The sequence below is a fragment of the Carassius carassius genome, chromosome 1 (genome assembly GCF_963082965.1).
Source record: "Carassius carassius chromosome 1, fCarCar2.1, whole genome shotgun sequence".
NCBI classification, from domain to species: Eukaryota; Metazoa; Chordata; class Actinopteri; order Cypriniformes; family Cyprinidae; genus Carassius; species Carassius carassius.
In genome coordinates, this window is record NC_081755.1 from 4,795,893 (window position 1) to 4,809,713 (window position 13,821).

The 13,821-nt window shown below is 51.7% G+C and overlaps 18 non-coding genes across 18 annotated transcripts; all 18 read left to right on the forward strand.

Annotated features, from left to right (window-relative positions):
- Positions 1-819: 819 nt before the first annotated feature.
- trnan-guu (transfer RNA asparagine (anticodon GUU)) lies at positions 820-893 on the forward strand. Its single transcript has one exon. It is a non-coding gene; the product is annotated as a tRNA-Asn (tRNA).
- A 1,036-nt stretch (positions 894-1,929) lies between these two features.
- On the forward strand, positions 1,930-2,003 carry trnan-guu (transfer RNA asparagine (anticodon GUU)). Its single transcript has one exon. It is a non-coding gene; the product is annotated as a tRNA-Asn (tRNA).
- Positions 2,004-2,817: 814 nt separating this feature from the next.
- On the forward strand, positions 2,818-2,890 carry trnak-cuu (transfer RNA lysine (anticodon CUU)). The gene has a single exon. It is a non-coding gene; the product is annotated as a tRNA-Lys (tRNA).
- A 149-nt stretch (positions 2,891-3,039) lies between these two features.
- Positions 3,040-3,113, forward strand: trnan-guu (transfer RNA asparagine (anticodon GUU)). Its single transcript has one exon. It is a non-coding gene; the product is annotated as a tRNA-Asn (tRNA).
- Positions 3,114-4,060: 947 nt separating this feature from the next.
- Positions 4,061-4,134, forward strand: trnan-guu (transfer RNA asparagine (anticodon GUU)). The gene has a single exon. It is a non-coding gene; the product is annotated as a tRNA-Asn (tRNA).
- An 814-nt stretch (positions 4,135-4,948) lies between these two features.
- On the forward strand, positions 4,949-5,021 carry trnak-cuu (transfer RNA lysine (anticodon CUU)). The gene has a single exon. It is a non-coding gene; the product is annotated as a tRNA-Lys (tRNA).
- A 149-nt stretch (positions 5,022-5,170) lies between these two features.
- On the forward strand, positions 5,171-5,244 carry trnan-guu (transfer RNA asparagine (anticodon GUU)). Its single transcript has one exon. It is a non-coding gene; the product is annotated as a tRNA-Asn (tRNA).
- A 1,032-nt stretch (positions 5,245-6,276) lies between these two features.
- On the forward strand, positions 6,277-6,350 carry trnan-guu (transfer RNA asparagine (anticodon GUU)). The gene has a single exon. It is a non-coding gene; the product is annotated as a tRNA-Asn (tRNA).
- Positions 6,351-7,164: 814 nt separating this feature from the next.
- Positions 7,165-7,237, forward strand: trnak-cuu (transfer RNA lysine (anticodon CUU)). The gene has a single exon. It is a non-coding gene; the product is annotated as a tRNA-Lys (tRNA).
- Positions 7,238-7,386: 149 nt separating this feature from the next.
- trnan-guu (transfer RNA asparagine (anticodon GUU)) lies at positions 7,387-7,460 on the forward strand. The gene has a single exon. It is a non-coding gene; the product is annotated as a tRNA-Asn (tRNA).
- Positions 7,461-8,274: 814 nt separating this feature from the next.
- trnak-cuu (transfer RNA lysine (anticodon CUU)) lies at positions 8,275-8,347 on the forward strand. Its single transcript has one exon. It is a non-coding gene; the product is annotated as a tRNA-Lys (tRNA).
- A 149-nt stretch (positions 8,348-8,496) lies between these two features.
- Positions 8,497-8,570, forward strand: trnan-guu (transfer RNA asparagine (anticodon GUU)). Its single transcript has one exon. It is a non-coding gene; the product is annotated as a tRNA-Asn (tRNA).
- A 1,036-nt stretch (positions 8,571-9,606) lies between these two features.
- trnan-guu (transfer RNA asparagine (anticodon GUU)) lies at positions 9,607-9,680 on the forward strand. Its single transcript has one exon. It is a non-coding gene; the product is annotated as a tRNA-Asn (tRNA).
- An 814-nt stretch (positions 9,681-10,494) lies between these two features.
- Positions 10,495-10,567, forward strand: trnak-cuu (transfer RNA lysine (anticodon CUU)). The gene has a single exon. It is a non-coding gene; the product is annotated as a tRNA-Lys (tRNA).
- Positions 10,568-10,716: 149 nt separating this feature from the next.
- On the forward strand, positions 10,717-10,790 carry trnan-guu (transfer RNA asparagine (anticodon GUU)). Its single transcript has one exon. It is a non-coding gene; the product is annotated as a tRNA-Asn (tRNA).
- Positions 10,791-11,826: 1,036 nt separating this feature from the next.
- trnan-guu (transfer RNA asparagine (anticodon GUU)) lies at positions 11,827-11,900 on the forward strand. Its single transcript has one exon. It is a non-coding gene; the product is annotated as a tRNA-Asn (tRNA).
- Positions 11,901-12,714: 814 nt separating this feature from the next.
- On the forward strand, positions 12,715-12,787 carry trnak-cuu (transfer RNA lysine (anticodon CUU)). Its single transcript has one exon. It is a non-coding gene; the product is annotated as a tRNA-Lys (tRNA).
- A 149-nt stretch (positions 12,788-12,936) lies between these two features.
- On the forward strand, positions 12,937-13,010 carry trnan-guu (transfer RNA asparagine (anticodon GUU)). The gene has a single exon. It is a non-coding gene; the product is annotated as a tRNA-Asn (tRNA).
- Positions 13,011-13,821: the final 811 nt, after the last annotated feature.

The following is a 13,821-nucleotide window of genomic DNA, read 5'->3' on the forward strand; positions in this document are numbered from 1 at the left end:
TAGCGGCCTGTGTGTGAAGGGAGGTCCTGATCAAAACTCTCTCTAAGAGCGCCACAAAATGCCACCAAAATGGCTTTCCAGTCATATGCTGTCGGAGTTTGCAAACGGTATTCACACAGCGAGACAGAACTCCATACCTGGAACGTTTGATGAGTTGGCCGAATTAATAGCCTTTCAGGCTGTTGGACAAGAGCTCTGCTCGTTCAATCTGTATTGCCCAGCAACAGGCATGGCTAAAACAAACAGAGAACAGTCTAAGCCAGGGGTGTCCAAACTCTGTCCTGGAGGGCCCCTGTCAGGTAGAGTTTCGCTCCAGCCAGCTCCATCAGACCTGCCTGGAAGTTTCTAGTCTCCGTGGTGAGAGCGGGATCAGCAGCTTCAGGTGTGTTTCTTTGTGCTTGGAGCCAAGCTCGGCAGGACAAGGAACCTCCAGGATAGAGTAGGGACACCCGTGCTCTAAGCCTACCGCTAGGCTTTACCCCAACCTTACCCGCGGGATGTTTTGTCAGCCTGTGCGAGAAGCGAGGCTCCGTTTTGCGCATGAAATGTTTGGCACTTATCAAAACAGCAGTCAGCCTTGATCATTTGACTACATTCGTCCGGCTAGCTCAGTCGGTAGAGCATGAGATTCTTAATCTCAGGGTCGTGGGTTTAGCCACACGTTGGGCGTGCCCCTATAGCTCTCTCTCGCCCCTCCCAACGGGTGTCATTCTCTTGAACTCAGATTGCTTACGCAGGACTAGTTTTGCAGTTAACCTGTGAGACGCGCCCAGCTTCAAATTGTTTTGTGACCGTTACCCACAGGAGCAGACACCGCCAGTCTCTGTGGCGCAATAGGCTAGCGCGTTCGGCTGTTAACCGAAAGGATGGTGGTTCAAGCCCACCCAGGGACGAAAGAAGCTTTTCACAGCCATGTCGGCAAGCACAGAATTTAGCACACGTGTCCGCTGACGCATGCGTGGAGCAGCGTCCGTAGCCCCTTTTGAGAGTGAACAGCTTTGCGAGTCGTCTTGTGTTAAAAGAAGACTAAGGGTGATAAGTGAATGTTTGTGTCAGCTCAAGTTTGCTGTGGCGTGTACGCGGAGTGTTCGTGTTTTGTTTTCCGGGTGGTAGCGGCCTGTGTGTGAAGGGAGGTCCTGATCAAAACTCTCTCTAAGAGCGCCACAAAATGCCACCAAAATGGCTTTCCAGTCATATGCTGTCGGAGTTTGCAAACGGTATTCACACAGCGAGACAGAACTCCATACCTGGAACGTTTGATGAGTTGGCCGAATTAATAGCCTTTCAGGCTGTTGGACAAGAGCTCTGCTCGTTCAATCTGTATTGCCCAGCAACAGGCATGGCTAAAACAAACAGAGAACAGTCTAAGCCAGGGGTGTCCAAACTCTGTCCTGGAGGGCCCCTGTCAGGTAGAGTTTCGCTCCAGCCAGCTCCATCAGACCTGCCTGGAAGTTTCTAGTCTCCGTGGTGAGAGCGGGATCAGCAGCTTCAGGTGTGTTTCTTTGTGCTTGGAGCCAAGCTCGGCAGGACAAGGAACCTCCAGGATAGAGTAGGGACACCCGTGCTCTAAGCCTACCGCTAGGCTTTACCCCAACCTTACCCGCGGGATGTTTTGTCAGCCTGTGCGAGAAGCGAGGCTCTGTTTTGCGCATGAAATGTTTGGCACTTATCAAAACAGCAGTCAGCCTTGATCATTTGACTACATTCGTCCGGCTAGCTCAGTCGGTAGAGCATGAGATTCTTAATCTCAGGGTCGTGGGTTTAGCCACACGTTGGGCGTGCCCCTATAGCTCTCTCTCGCCCCTCCCAACGGGTGTCATTCTCTTGAACTCAGATTGCTTACGCAGGACTAGTTTTGCAGTTAACCTGTGAGACGCGCCCAGCTTCAAATTGTTTTGTGACCGTTACCCACAGGAGCAGACACCGCCAGTCTCTGTGGCGCAATAGGCTAGCGCGTTCGGCTGTTAACCGAAAGGTTGGTGGTTCAAGCCCACCCAGGGACGAAAGAAGCTTTTCACAGCCATGTCGGCAAGCACAGAATTTAGCACACGTGTCCGCTGACGCATGCGTGGAGCAGCGTCCGTAGCCCCTTTTGAGAGTGAACAGCTTTGCGAGTCGTCTTGTGTTAAAAGAAGACAAAGGGTGCTAAGTGAATGTTTGTGTCAGCTTAAGTTTGCTGTGGCGTGTACGCGGAGTGTTCATGTTTTGTTTTCCGGGTGGTAGAGGCCTGTGTGTGAAGGGAGGTCCTGATCAAAACTCCCTCTAGGAGCGCCACAAAATGCCACCAAAATGGCTTTCCAGTCGAATGCTGTCGGAGTTTGCAAATGGTATTCACACAGCGAGACAGAACTCCATACCTGGAACGTTTGATGAGTTGGCTGAACTAATAGCCTTTCAGGCTGTTGAACAAGAGCTCTGCTCGTTCAATCTGTATTCCCCAGCAACAGGCATGGCTAAAACAAACAGAGAACACTCTAAGCCAGGGGTGTCCAAACTCTGTCCTGGAGGGCCCCTGTCAGGTAGAGTTTCGCTCCAGCCAGCTCCATCATACCTGCCTGGAAGTTTCTAGTCTACGTGGTGAGAGCGGGATCAGCAGCTTCAGGTGTGTTTCTTTTTGCTTGGAGCCAAGCTCGGCAGGACAAGGAACCTCCAGGATAGAGTTGGGACACCCCTGCTCTAAGCCTACCGCTAGGCTTTACCCCAACCTTACCCGCGAGATGTTTTGTCAGCCTGTGCGAGAAGCGAGGCTCTGTTTTGCGCATGAAATGTTTGGCACTTATCAAAACAGCGGTCAGCCTTGATCATTTGACTACATTCGCCCGGCTAGCTCAGTCGGTAGATCATGAGACTCTTAATCTCAGGGTCGTGGGTTCGAGCCCCACGTTGGGCGTGACCTTTAGCTCTCTCTCGCCCCTCCCAATGGGTGTCATTCTCTTGACCTCAGTTTGCTGACACAGGACTAGTGCTGCAGTTAACCTGTGAGACGCGGCCAGCTTCAAATTGTTTTGTGACCGTTACCCATAGGAGCATACACCGCCAGTCTCTGTGGCGCAATAGGCTAGCGCGTTCGGCTGTTAACCGAAAGGATGGTGGTTCGAGCCCACCCAGGGACGAAGGAAGCTTTTCACAGCCTTGTCGGCAAGAACAGAATTTAGCACACGTGTCCGCTGATGCATGCGTGGAGCAGCGTCCGTAGCCCCTTTTGAGAGTGAACAGCTTTGCGAGTCGTCTTGTGTTAAAAGAAGACAAAGGGTGCTAAGTGAATGTTTGTGTCAGCTCAAGTTTGCTGTGGCGTGTACGCTGAGTGTTCGTGTTTTGTTTTCCGGGTGGTAGAGGCCTGTGTGTGAAGGGAGGTCCTGATCAAAACTCTCTCTAAGAGCGCCACAAAATGCCACCAAAATGGCTTTCCAGTCATATGCTGTCGGAGTTTGCAAACGGTATTCACACAGCGAGACAGAACTCCATACCTGGAACGTTTGATGAGTTGGCCGAATTAATAGCCTTTCAGGCTGTTGGACAAGAGCTCTGCTCGTTCAATCTGTATTGCCCAGCAACAGGCATGGCTAAAACAAACAGAGAACAGTCTAAGCCAGGGGTGTCCAAACTCTGTCCTGGAGGGCCCCTGTCAGGTAGAGTTTCGCTCCAGCCAGCTCCATCAGACCTGCCTGGAAGTTTCTAGTCTCCGTGGTGAGAGCGGGATCAGCAGCTTCAGCTTTGTTTCTTTGTGCTTTGCGCGGGATGTTTTGTCAGCCTGTGCGAGAAGCGAGGCTCCGTTTTGCGCATGAAATGTTTGGCACTTATCAAAACAGCAGTCAGCCTTGATCATTTGACTACATTCGTCCGGCTAGCTCAGTCGGTAGAGCATGAGATTCTTAATCTCAGGGTCGTGGGTTTAGCCACACGTTGGGCGTGCCCCTATAGCTCTCTCTCGCCCCTCCCAACGGGTGTCATTCTCTTGAACTCAGATTGCTTACGCAGGACTAGTTTTGCAGTTAACCTGTGAGACGCGCCCAGCTTCAAATTGTTTTGTGACCGTTACCCACAGGAGCAGACACCGCCAGTCTCTGTGGCGCAATAGGCTAGCGCGTTCGGCTGTTAACCGAAAGGATGGTGGTTCAAGCCCACCCAGGGACGAAAGAAGCTTTTCACAGCCATGTCGGCAAGCACAGAATTTAGCACACGTGTCCGCTGACGCATGCGTGGAGCAGCGTCCGTAGCCCCTTTTGAGAGTGAACAGCTTTGCGAGTCGTCTTGTGTTAAAAGAAGACAAAGGGTGCTAAGTGAATGTTTGTGTCAGCTTAAGTTTGCTGTGGCGTGTACGCGGAGTGTTCATGTTTTGTTTTCCGGGTGGTAGAGGCCTGTGTGTGAAGGGAGGTCCTGATCAAAACTCCCTCTAGGAGCGCCACAAAATGCCACCAAAATGGCTTTCCAGTCGAATGCTGTCGGAGTTTGCAAATGGTATTCACACAGCGAGACAGAACTCCATACCTGGAACGTTTGATGAGTTGGCTGAACTAATAGCCTTTCAGGCTGTTGAACAAGAGCTCTGCTCGTTCAATCTGTATTCCCCAGCAACAGGCATGGCTAAAACAAACAGAGAACACTCTAAGCCAGGGGTGTCCAAACTCTGTCCTGGAGGGCCCCTGTCAGGTAGAGTTTCGCTCCAGCCAGCTCCATCATACCTGCCTGGAAGTTTCTAGTCTACGTGGTGAGAGCGGGATCAGCAGCTTCAGGTGTGTTTCTTTTTGCTTGGAGCCAAGCTCGGCAGGACAAGGAACCTCCAGGATAGAGTTGGGACACCCCTGCTCTAAGCCTACCGCTAGGCTTTACCCCAACCTTACCCGCGAGATGTTTTGTCAGCCTGTGCGAGAAGCGAGGCTCTGTTTTGCGCATGAAATGTTTGGCACTTATCAAAACAGCGGTCAGCCTTGATCATTTGACTACATTCGCCCGGCTAGCTCAGTCGGTAGATCATGAGACTCTTAATCTCAGGGTCGTGGGTTCGAGCCCCACGTTGGGCGTGACCTTTAGCTCTCTCTCGCCCCTCCCAATGGGTGTCATTCTCTTGACCTCAGTTTGCTGACACAGGACTAGTGCTGCAGTTAACCTGTGAGACGCGGCCAGCTTCAAATTGTTTTGTGACCGTTACCCATAGGAGCATACACCGCCAGTCTCTGTGGCGCAATAGGCTAGCGCGTTCGGCTGTTAACCGAAAGGATGGTGGTTCGAGCCCACCCAGGGACGAAGGAAGCTTTTCACAGCCTTGTCGGCAAGAACAGAATTTAGCACACGTGTCCGCTGATGCATGCGTGGAGCAGCGTCCGTAGCCCCTTTTGAGAGTGAACAGCTTTGCGAGTCGTCTTGTGTTAAAAGAAGACAAAGGGTGCTAAGTGAATGTTTGTGTCAGCTCAAGTTTGCTGTGGCGTGTACGCTGAGTGTTCGTGTTTTGTTTTCCGGGTGGTAGAGGCCTGTGTGTGAAGGGAGGTCCTGATCAAAACTCTCTCTAAGAGCGCCACAAAATGCCACCAAAATGGCTTTCCAGTCATATGCTGTCGGAGTTTGCAAACGGTATTCACACAGCGAGACAGAACTCCATACCTGGAACGTTTGATGAGTTGGCCGAATTAATAGCCTTTCAGGCTGTTGGACAAGAGCTCTGCTCGTTCAATCTGTATTGCCCAGCAACAGGCATGGCTAAAACAAACAGAGAACAGTCTAAGCCAGGGGTGTCCAAACTCTGTCCTGGAGGGCCCCTGTCAGGTAGAGTTTCGCTCCAGCCAGCTCCATCAGACCTGCCTGGAAGTTTCTAGTCTGGTGAGAGCGGGATCAGCAGCTTAAGGTGTGTTTCTTTGTGCTTGGAGCCAAGCTCGGCAGGACAAGGAAACTCCAGGATAGAGTAGGGACACCCGTGCTCTAAGCCTACCGATAGGCTTTACCCCAACCTTACCTGCGGGATGTTTTGTCAGCCTGTGCGAGAAGCGAGGCTCCGTTTTGCGCATGAAATGTTTGGCACTTATCAAAACAGCAGTCAGCCTTGATCATTTGACTACATTCGTACGGCTAGCTCAGTCGGTAGAACATGAGATTCTTAATCTCAGGGTCGTGGGTTTAGCCACACGTTGGGCGTGCCCCTATAGCTCTCTCTCGCCCCTCCCAACGGGTGTCATTCTCTTGAACTCAGATTGCTTACGCAGGACTAGTTTTGCAGTTAACCTGTGAGACGCGCCCAGCTTCAAATTGTTTTGTGACCGTTACCCACAGGAGCAGACACCGCCAGTCTCTGTGGCGCAATAGGCTAGCGTGTTCGGCTGTTAACCGAAAGGATGGTGGTTCAAGCCCACCCAGGGACGAAAGAAGCTTTTCACAGCCATGTCGGCAAGCACAGAATTTAGCACACGTGTCCGCTGACGCATGCGTGGAGCAGCGTTCGTAGCCCCTTTTGAGAGTGAACAGCTTTGCGAGTCGTCTTGTGTTAAAAGAAGACAAAGGGTTTTAAGTGAATGTTTGTGTCAGCTTAAGTTTGCTGTGGCGTGTACGCGGAGTGTTCATGTTTTGTTTTCCGGGTGGTAGAGGCCTGTGTGTGAAGGGAGGTCCTGATCAAAACTCCCTCTAGGAGCGCCACAAAATGCCACCAAAATGGCTTTCCAGTCGTATGCTGTCGGAGTTTGCAAATGGTATTCACACAGCGAGACAGAACTCCATACCTGGAACGTTTGATGAGTTGGCTGAACTAATAGCCTTTCAGGCTGTTGAACAAGAGCTCTGCTCGTTCAATCTGTATTCCCCAGCAACAGGCATGGCTAAAACAAACAGAGAACACTCTAAGCCAGGGGTGTCCAAACTCTGTCCTGGAGGGCCCCTGTCAGGTAGAGTTTCGCTCCAGCCAGCTCCATCAGACCTGCCTGGAAGTTTCTAGTCTACGTGGTGAGAGCGGGATCAGCAGCTTCAGGTGTGTTTCTTTGTGCTTGGAGCCAAGCTCGGCAGGACAAGGAACCTCCAGGATAGAGTTGGGACACCCCTGCTCTAAGCCTACCGCTAGGCTTTACCCCAACCTTACCCGCGAGATGTTTTGTCAGCCTGTGCGAGAAGCGAGGCTCCGTTTTGCGCATGAAATGTTTGGCACTTATCAAAACAGCGGTCAGCCTTGATAATTTGACTACATTCGCCCGGCTAGCTCAGTCGGTAGAGCATGAGACTCTTAATCTCAGGGTCGTGGGTTCGAGCCCCACGTTGGGCGTGACCTTTAGCTCTCTCTCGCCCCTCCCAACGGGTGTCATTCTCTTGACCTCAGTTTGCTGACACAGGACTAGTGCTGCAGTTAACCTGTGAGACGCGGCCAGCTTCAAATTGTTTTGTGACCGTTACCCATAGGAGCATACACCGCCAGTCTCTGTGGCGCAATAGGCTAGCGCGTTCGGCTGTTAACCGAAAGGATGGTGGTTCGAGCCCACCCAGGGACGAAGGAAGCTTTTCACAGCCTTGTCGGCAAGAACAGAATTTAGCACACGTGTCCGCTGACGCATGCGTGGAGCAGCGTCCGTAGCCCCTTTTGAGAGTGAACAGCTTTGCGAGTCGTCTTGTGTTAAAAGAAGACAAAGGGTGCTAAGTGAATGTTTGTGTCAGCTCAAGTTTGCTGTGGCATGTACGCTGAGTGTTCGTGTTTTGTTTTCCGGGTGGTAGAGGCCTGTGTGTGAAGGGAGGTCCTGATCAAAACTCTCTCTAAGAGCGCCACAAAATGCCACAAAAATGGCTTTCCAGTCATATGCTGTCGGAGTTTGCAAACGGTATTCACACAGCGAGACAGAACTCCATACCTGGAACGTTTGATGAGTTGGCTGAACTAATAGCCTTTCAGGCTGTTGAACAAGAGCTCTGCTCGTTCAATCTGTATTCCCCAGCAACAGGCATGGCTAAAACAAACAGAGAACACTCTAAGCCAGGGGTGTCCAAACTCTGTCCTGGAGGGCCCCTGTCAGGTAGAGTTTCGCTCCAGCCAGCTCCATCAGACCTGCCTGGAAGTTTCTAGTGTACGTGGTGAGAGCGGGATCAGCAGCTTCAGGTGTGTTTCTTTGTGCTTGGAGCCAAGCTCGGCAGGACAAGGAACCTCCAGGATAGAGTTGGGACACCCCTGCTCTAAGCCTACCGCTAGGCTTTACCCCAACCTTACCCGCGAGATGTTTTGTCAGCCTGTGCGAGAAGCGAGGCTCCGTTTTGCGCATGAAATGTTTGGCACTTATCAAAACAGCGGTCAGCCTTGATCATTTGACTACATTCGCCCGGCTAGCTCAGTCGGTAGAGCATGAGACTCTTAATCTCAGGGTCGTGGGTTCGAGCCCCACGTTGGGTGTGACCTTTAGCTCTCTCTCGCCCCTCCCAACGGGTGTCATTCTCTTGACCTCAGTTTGCTGACACAGGACTAGTGCTGCAGTTAACCTGTGAGACGCGGCCAGCTTCAAATTGTTTTATGACCATTACCCATAGGAGCATACACCGCCAGTCTCTGTGGCGCAATAGGCTGGCGCGTTCGGCTGTTAACCAAAAGGATGGTGGTTCGAGCCCACCCAGGGACGAAGGAAGCTTTTCACAGCCTTGTCGGCAAGAACAGAATTTAGCACACGTGTCCGCTGACGCATGCGTGGAGCAGCGTCCGTAGCCCCTTTTGAGAGTGAACAGCTTTGCGAGTCGTCTTGTGTTAAAAGAAGACTAAGGGTGATAAGTGAATGTTTGTGTCAGCTCAAGTTTGCTGTGGCGTGTACGCGGAGTGTTCGTGTTTTGTTTTCCGGGTGGTAGCGGCCTGTGTGTGAAGGGAGGTCCTGATCAAAACTCTCTCTAAGAGCGCCACAAAATGCCACCAAAATGGCTTTCCAGTCATATGCTGTCGGAGTTTGCAAACGGTATTCACACAGCGAGACAGAACTCCATACCTGGAACGTTTGATGAGTTGGCCGAATTAATAGCCTTTCAGGCTGTTGGACAAGAGCTCTGCTCGTTCAATCTGTATTGCCCAGCAACAGGCATGGCTAAAACAAACAGAGAACAGTCTAAGCCAGGGGTGTCCAAACTCTGTCCTGGAGGGCCCCTGTCAGGTAGAGTTTCGCTCCAGCCAGCTCCATCAGACCTGCCTGGAAGTTTCTATTCTCCGTGGTGAGAGCGGGATCAGCAGCTTCAGGTGTGTTTCTTTGTGCTTGGAGCCAAGCTCGGCAGGACAAGGAACCTCCAGGATAGAGTAGGGACACCCGTGCTCTAAGCCTACCGCTAGGCTTTACCCCAACCTTACCCGCGGGATGTTTTGTCAGCCTGTGCGAGAAGCGAGGCTCCGTTTTGCGCATGAAATGTTTGGCACTTATCAAAACAGCAGTCAGCCTTGATCATTTGACTACATTCGTCCGGCTAGCTCAGTCGGTAGAGCATGAGATTCTTAATCTCAGGGTCGTGGGTTTAGCCACACGTTGGGCGTGCCCCTATAGCTCTCTCTCGCCCCTCCCAACGTGTGTCATTCTCTTGAACTCAGATTGCTTACGCAGGACTAGTTTTGCAGTTAACCTGTGAGACGCGCCCAGCTTCAAATTGTTTTGTGACCGTTACCCACAGGAGCAGACACCGCCAGTCTCTGTGGCGCAATAGGCTAGCGCGTTCGGCTGTTAACCGAAAGGATGGTGGTTCAAGCCCACCCAGGGACGAAAGAAGCTTTTCACAGCCATGTCGGCAAGCACAGAATTTAGCACACGTGTCCGCTGACGCATGCGTGGAGCAGCGTCCGTAGCCCCTTTTGAGAGTGAACAGCTTTGCGAGTCGTCTTGTGTTAAAAGAAGACAAAGGGTGCTAAGTGAATGTTTGTGTCAGCTTAAGTTTGCTGTGGCGTGTACGCGGAGTGTTCATGTTTTGTTTTCCGGGTGGTAGAGGCCTGTGTGTGAAGGGAGGTCCTGATCAAAACTCCCTCTAGGAGCGCCACAAAATGCCACCAAAATGGCTTTCCAGTCGAATGCTGTCGGAGTTTGCAAATGGTATTCACACAGCGAGACAGAACTCCATACCTGGAACGTTTGATGAGTTGGCTGAACTAATAGCCTTTCAGGCTGTTGAACAAGAGCTCTGCTCGTTCAATCTGTATTCCCCAGCAACAGGCATGGCTAAAACAAACAGAGAACACTCTAAGCCAGGGGTGTCCAAACTCTGTCCTGGAGGGCCCCTGTCAGGTAGAGTTTCGCTCCAGCCAGCTCCATCATACCTGCCTGGAAGTTTCTAGTCTACGTGGTGAGAGCGGGATCAGCAGCTTCAGGTGTGTTTCTTTTTGCTTGGAGCCAAGCTCGGCAGGACAAGGAACCTCCAGGATAGAGTTGGGACACCCCTGCTCTAAGCCTACCGCTAGGCTTTACCCCAACCTTACCCGCGAGATGTTTTGTCAGCCTGTGCGAGAAGCGAGGCTCTGTTTTGCGCATGAAATGTTTGGCACTTATCAAAACAGCGGTCAGCCTTGATCATTTGACTACATTCGCCCGGCTAGCTCAGTCGGTAGATCATGAGACTCTTAATCTCAGGGTCGTGGGTTCGAGCCCCACGTTGGGCGTGACCTTTAGCTCTCTCTCGCCCCTCCCAATGGGTGTCATTCTCTTGACCTCAGTTTGCTGACACAGGACTAGTGCTGCAGTTAACCTGTGAGACGCGGCCAGCTTCAAATTGTTTTGTGACCGTTACCCATAGGAGCATACACCGCCAGTCTCTGTGGCGCAATAGGCTAGCGCGTTCGGCTGTTAACCGAAAGGATGGTGGTTCGAGCCCACCCAGGGACGAAGGAAGCTTTTCACAGCCTTGTCGGCAAGAACAGAATTTAGCACACGTGTCCGCTGATGCATGCGTGGAGCAGCGTCCGTAGCCCCTTTTGAGAGTGAACAGCTTTGCGAGTCGTCTTGTGTTAAAAGAAGACAAAGGGTGCTAAGTGAATGTTTGTGTCAGCTCAAGTTTGCTGTGGCGTGTACGCTGAGTGTTCGTGTTTTGTTTTCCGGGTGGTAGAGGCCTGTGTGTGAAGGGAGGTCCTGATCAAAACTCTCTCTAAGAGCGCCACAAAATGCCACCAAAATGGCTTTCCAGTCATATGCTGTCGGAGTTTGCAAACGGTATTCACACAGCGAGACAGAACTCCATACCTGGAACGTTTGATGAGTTGGCTGAACTAATAGCCTTTCAGGCTGTTGAACAAGAGCTCTGCTCGTTCAATCTGTATTCCCCAGCAACAGGCATGGCTAAAACAAACAGAGAACACTCTAAGCCAGGGGTGTCCAAACTCTGTCCTGGAGGGCCCCTGTCAGGTAGAGTTTCGCTCCAGCCAGCTCCATCAGACCTGCCTGGAAGTTTCTAGTGTACGTGGTGAGAGCGGGATCAGCAGCTTCAGGTGTGTTTCTTTGTGCTTGGAGCCAAACTCGGCAGGACAAGGAACCTCCAGGATAGAGTTGGGACACCCCTGCTCTAAGCCTACCGCTAGGCTTTACCCCAACCTTACCTGCGGGATGTTTTGTCAGCCTGTGCGAGAAGCGAGGCTCCGTTTTGCGCATGAAATGTTTGGCACTTATCAAAACAGCAGTCAGCCTTGATCATTTGACTACATTCGTACGGCTAGCTCAGTCGGTAGAACATGAGATTCTTAATCTCAGGGTCGTGGGTTTAGCCACACGTTGGGCGTGCCCCTATAGCTCTCTCTCGCCCCTCCCAACGGGTGTCATTCTCTTGAACTCAGATTGCTTACGCAGGACTAGTTTTGCAGTTAACCTGTGAGACGCGCCCAGCTTCAAATTGTTTTGTGACCGTTACCCACAGGAGCAGACACCGCCAGTCTCTGTGGCGCAATAGGCTAGCGTGTTCGGCTGTTAACCGAAAGGATGGTGGTTCAAGCCCACCCAGGGACGAAAGAAGCTTTTCACAGCCATGTCGGCAAGCACAGAATTTAGCACACGTGTCCGCTGACGCATGCGTGGAGCAGCGTTCGTAGCCCCTTTTGAGAGTGAACAGCTTTGCGAGTCGTCTTGTGTTAAAAGAAGACAAAGGGTTTTAAGTGAATGTTTGTGTCAGCTTAAGTTTGCTGTGGCGTGTACGCGGAGTGTTCATGTTTTGTTTTCCGGGTGGTAGAGGCCTGTGTGTGAAGGGAGGTCCTGATCAAAACTCCCTCTAGGAGCGCCACAAAATGCCACCAAAATGGCTTTCCAGTCGTATGCTGTCGGAGTTTGCAAATGGTATTCACACAGCGAGACAGAACTCCATACCTGGAACGTTTGATGAGTTGGCTGAACTAATAGCCTTTCAGGCTGTTGAACAAGAGCTCTGCTCGTTCAATCTGTATTCCCCAGCAACAGGCATGGCTAAAACAAACAGAGAACACTCTAAGCCAGGGGTGTCCAAACTCTGTCCTGGAGGGCCCCTGTCAGGTAGAGTTTCGCTCCAGCCAGCTCCATCAGACCTGCCTGGAAGTTTCTAGTCTACGTGGTGAGAGCGGGATCAGCAGCTTCAGGTGTGTTTCTTTGTGCTTGGAGCCAAGCTCGGCAGGACAAGGAACCTCCAGGATAGAGTTGGGACACCCCTGCTCTAAGCCTACCGCTAGGCTTTACCCCAACCTTACCCGCGAGATGTTTTGTCAGCCTGTGCGAGAAGCGAGGCTCCGTTTTGCGCATGAAATGTTTGGCACTTATCAAAACAGCGGTCAGCCTTGATCATTTGACTACATTCGCCCGGCTAGCTCAGTCGGTAGAGCATGAGACTCTTAATCTCAGGGTCGTGGGTTCGAGCCCCACGTTGGGTGTGACCTTTAGCTCTCTCTCGCCCCTCCCAACGGGTGTCATTCTCTTGACCTCAGTTTGCTGACACAGGACTAGTGCTGCAGTTAACCTGTGAGACGCGGCCAGCTTCAAATTGTTTTATGACCATTACCCATAGGAGCATACACCGCCAGTCTCTGTGGCGCAATAGGCTGGCGCGTTCGGCTGTTAACCAAAAGGATGGTGGTTCGAGCCCACCCAGGGACGAAGGAAGCTTTTCACAGCCTTGTCGGCAAGAACAGAATTTAGCACACGTGTCCGCTGACGCATGCGTGGAGCAGCGTCCGTAGCCCCTTTTGAGAGTGAACAGCTTTGCGAGTCGTCTTGTGTTAAAAGAAGACTAAGGGTGATAAGTGAATGTTTGTGTCAGCTCAAGTTTGCTGTGGCGTGTACGCGGAGTGTTCGTGTTTTGTTTTCCGGGTGGTAGCGGCCTGTGTGTGAAGGGAGGTCCTGATCAAAACTCTCTCTAAGAGCGCCACAAAATGCCACCAAAATGGCTTTCCAGTCATATGCTGTCGGAGTTTGCAAACGGTATTCACACAGCGAGACAGAACTCCATACCTGGAACGTTTGATGAGTTGGCCGAATTAATAGCCTTTCAGGCTGTTGGACAAGAGCTCTGCTCGTTCAATCTGTATTGCCCAGCAACAGGCATGGCTAAAACAAACAGAGAACAGTCTAAGCCAGGGGTGTCCAAACTCTGTCCTGGAGGGCCCCTGTCAGGTAGAGTTTCGCTCCAGCCAGCTCCATCAGACCTGCCTGGAAGTTTCTATTCTCCGTGGTGAGAGCGGGATCAGCAGCTTCAGGTGTGTTTCTTTGTGCTTGGAGCCAAGCTCGGCAGGACAAGGAACCTCCAGGATAGAGTAGGGACACCCGTGCTCTAAGCCTACCGCTAGGCTTTACCCCAACCTTACCCGCGGGATGTTTTGTCAGCCTGTGCGAGAAGCGAGGCTCCGTTTTGCGCATGAAATGTTTGGCACTTATCAAAACAGCAGTCAGCCTTGATCATTTGACTACA